This window comes from Aedes aegypti, chromosome 2 (genome assembly GCF_002204515.2).
Source record: "Aedes aegypti strain LVP_AGWG chromosome 2, AaegL5.0 Primary Assembly, whole genome shotgun sequence".
Taxonomy (NCBI): Eukaryota; Metazoa; Arthropoda; class Insecta; order Diptera; family Culicidae; genus Aedes; species Aedes aegypti.
The window spans coordinates 73,391,143-73,395,469 of NC_035108.1; the positions used below are offsets into that span (position 1 = coordinate 73,391,143).

The window sequence follows — 4,327 nt, forward strand, 5'->3', positions numbered from 1 at the left end:
AACGCCAGAAAGAAGAAGAGAAACATGGACCTTTGAAAGAACTCCTGGACTTTCGAGGAATTTTTAGAAGATTTCATAAATAATTGGCTGAGATAATGGAAAAAAAATCGAATCTCGGTATAGTATTCCGCAGGATTTTCTAAAGGGAATTCTCGAAACAGAGTGGAAAGAACCTCTGATGAAATTTGTGCAGGAATGATCAGAGGAATTATAAGAAAAATTGCTGTAGTATTAACTGGTCTAAAAACATAAATAGACCTTTGATTTAAGAATTATTTGAGGAACGTTTTAGGAAATGCTAGAATTTTGCATATCTAGGAAGAAACGTGAATGATGGACTGCCGGAGGAATTCTTGGAAAAAAACCCCTAAGCTGTTTTTTAAAAAACCCTGGGATAAACCTTTACGGATTTCCTCGAGGGAAAATCTTCTAAGCATTCTATTCTATTCTGGCGCTTGCACAGCCAATAATGAAAAGCATCCTAGAAAAATCAACGTTTCTACTGCTATTTTCTTGTCAGTATCAATATTTGCAACGTATCATCAGTAATATGACACAAATATTAGAACGGCCAGGGTGAAGTTGAAGATTATTCTAAAACTAATGGCAATCAGATTATTCACTCGTGAATAACATGATTGGCGAGATTTTTTTAATTTGTTGGCAGAAGAAACGGGGACAACCACACTACCCGCATAAACCTGAACCATTCGTGTACTGTTTCCGAAACCATCCACAACAATTTGCGACAATACTTGGATAATTTCGTATAGCGTCTAAAATAACAATAAATCCACTGTACCCGAAACAATTTCGACAGTACGGGGAATGGTTATTGGATAAATAACAATGTGGGAAATAGGCGGTTAAGTTATGTAACCATTTAAAAACGACGTTTTTCTCGAACAAAATTTGTCATTGAAAGTTTGCCGAATGGTAGATATATTATCCATTTTCTGGCAAATTCAACGTATACCAAACAGTTCAGAAACAGTTTCACTATATAACTTCAATAAAATTAAATAATGTTTGTGGAATTATAAGTTTATGGTACATTATAGTGCAATAACTCTATGGCGTACTGTCCTGTTGTATTTGTACTATATTGGGAGATTTGATGGATAAATTCAATAAGAAACAATTAAACAAGAAAATGCGTATAGAAAAAAAACTCTCTTTGATTGAAATTTGTCTTATTTATTCCAAATGACTAACAAGCTGTAACAATTTCAATCAACAATGTATTCAGGCTATACGCACTTCTTGTTTCACTGTTTCTTATTAAAAATAAAAACTTATACAATTATGTTTACTTTAAATTTAATAATTATTATTTTAATCACGCATCACTCATTAAGATGCTAATCGTTCAGAATTAAAATGACACATTTTTCTTCACACATATTGAATTTAACTCGAATCTGATCAGCAGCTGCTGCCATGCTGCAGCGAAAGCCCCCATAACGTTAACTGAATCGGATGCTGAACCTCCGAACACCCCTTTTGGATTTTAGCACCAGTCCTGTGGCAAGTGGCGAGTTCACAGACCAGCTTCCATTGCAGTTCCGATTCATGAGCGATGTCGTTACTCGGGGTAGAGGCTGGAATGGCTATGAATGATGGCAGCAAGTTTCTCTCCAGCAAGTTTTTCTCCCGCTTCGACCGCCACTGCATCATCTGGAAAATAAGCCATGGATTACAACTAAGTGTATGTTGATATGATCAAATTACATACCTGATTTCTTTGATTTCGAATATGATCGAATTGCAATTGAAATCAAACTTAAATCTATGAGAAAAAACTTGCAAAGATGTTGATTTCACTTTTATGTTTTCTTTTTGTCGTTTGATGACAGATATTCACTGGCAATGCGTAAAGACAAACACGGTTAAAAAATGCCACACTGCCAACGACTGAGTGAGTTTCAAAGTTCGAAACCAAAAATATTTATTGTGTTCTGTATGTAATAAAATTAAACTCGACTAAAAAATTGGATAACATAAATTTATTGTAGTTTTATTTCATAGGACGACTTGTGTGGAATTATCAATAATTTTTTAATAAATGTGAGAAATTTAGTCACCGTTAGCGTCATAATCGTCTCAGTTTTTGAGCGTGGACTCGCCATCACCAATGCATTTAACTGTTTGCCGAACTGTAAAACAAAGGTAATATATAGTGAATTTTACACGTGTAAATGGGTTGCATGAATATGAGAGCCAACTGTTTGACAAAATGTGGCTAAACATTGCTACTATTTCTAACGGGGACCAGCACCTTTATTGTTGAACTATATCGGAACAGTGTAATAAATTTTCACAATTTTGTACGCATTACTCAAAACATGTTATATGGTCTTGAGCAATGGGTTTCATATTGTTTAACATAAACGCAACTGTTTGTGGTAAATTAACCTTAACGGTAACAGGATTCTAACTGTTCGCAATGTATGACAAACCGTATTTTTCTATGCGGGTAATCGTTTAATTTTTGGGAAATGGGAATTTGCGTAGGGAGTGGTTGGCAGTGGTGAAGATAAGAAGGTTAAAGCACACTCCAATGGGTCCAAATGTGTATTCTCTTAGGATGGGATGCAGGTATTCCTTCCTTGTATCTGGACTCTAAAGTCTAGGCTTAAGCGCCTGTACTTGTTCTCTGCTTGTTGGTGAAGAGATTCTTCTAAGCATTCTTTGAAAACTGGAAGAAATTCTAAGTCAATCAGTAGAGAACTCTCTATAAGAAATTTCGGAGCAATCCTTTTAGGAGACTCTGAAAACATTTTGTATTAAATCATTCTGATAATTCATGAAAATAGAGACCAAGTGTCTAAAAAGACACCTGTAATTACTTTAGCAACACTCCAAAAAAATCGTTCAGATCGTGCAGGATTGATCGTAAATATATTTTAGAAACCGTCCATTTATTCATTCAGAAATGCCATAGAGGATTGCTCCATTTATTTTCTAACGGTTAAAGAAATTTCTTGTAACAATTCTTACAGTAAGCTTTCTAAGATTTTCACTATAAATATTCTCAATCATTCTTCACACAAGTCAGAACTTCTTGGGGTTCAAGCACAAACCATGCCACGCTTCACTAGGCATAAGAAAACCATGAAAACCCTTATCGTGTCTTCCATTCACCATTAGAATAAGTGCGATGTCGATCGAGTTTCATATGTATATTGAGCAGATGATAAATAATTTAATATATTTTGCAAGCTTTCTGCTGATCCTATTTTTGTTGAATCGTGGGTAGGACAAGCCTTTGACTGTCCTACCCAGGTGTTTTTATGCGTAGTACATGTCCTACCTGTCCTACCCACTTCTCGCGCCACTGTGTACAAATGTTTTAGAAAATTATGAACATTTGTATGAGAGAACAAACTTTAAACTTTATGCTCTCTGTTCTATACCATTCATAAACATACGGCTTCTAACGTCGTTCTTCACGTCTGCCACTCTCTAGCACTCTTCATCGAACCAGTCGTTTCGTCTCCGTCGTTGATAATTACCAATCACATCTCTCGCCGTTGTGGTCACAGCTTCGTGGATGGGGTCACACAGGTTATTGACATCTTCAGAAACGTTGATTCTTGAAATACACCTTAGATCTAACATAAATCTTTACATGTCTTCTTCTTCTTCTTCTTGGTATTACGTCCTTACTGGGACAGAGCCTGCTTCTCAGCGTAGTGTTCTTATGAGCACTTCCACAGTTGTTAACTGAGAGCTTTCTTTGCCAAAGTTGCCATTTTCGCATTAGTATCTCGTGTGGCAGGTACGATGATACTCTATGCCCATGGAAGTCAAGGAAATTTCCATTACGAAAAGATCCTGGACCGACCGGGATTCAAACCTAGACACCTTCAGCATGGCTTTGCTTTGTAGCCGCGGACTCTAACCACTCGGCTAAGGAAGGCCCCATATATAGGAATCACATTGAAATAGAACAATATCTGTATAAAAAACACACATTCACTGTACAGCAACATTAAAATTTTTGTATTGGCGGTGATACACAATTGTTGGAACTGGTAACATGGACAGCAGCATGGCTTTGGATGTGGTAAAGATCGACGATCAGGGTCACCCATCGATCGTGTAAATGTAGGGAGAATCAGCAAAACGTCAGATTAGATGATATGCAATATTCAACCACAGAGATTAAATCTATGTAGTGTAGTGTAGTGGCTATTTTTGGCAAATTATTTCCAAATTGTTGATAAAAAAAGATTGTTAAATAGTTTTCCCTACGTAGTAAGTATACATTGAGCTTGTTCGATTGAATATGATTAGTGTTCTTATTACAAGTATGCAGAGTATA

At 36.2% G+C, this 4,327-nt stretch overlaps 1 long non-coding RNA gene across 1 annotated transcript; it reads right to left on the bottom strand.

Moving 5' to 3' along the window:
• Window positions 1-1,308: 1,308 nt before the first annotated feature.
• On the bottom strand, window positions 1,309-2,479 carry LOC110677077. Its single transcript, XR_002500933.1, has 2 exons — window positions 1,736-2,479; window positions 1,309-1,677 (listed from the first exon to the last, which is right to left on the bottom strand). It is a non-coding gene; the product is annotated as an uncharacterized LOC110677077 (long non-coding RNA).
• Between the last annotated feature and the right edge of the window lie 1,848 nt (window positions 2,480-4,327).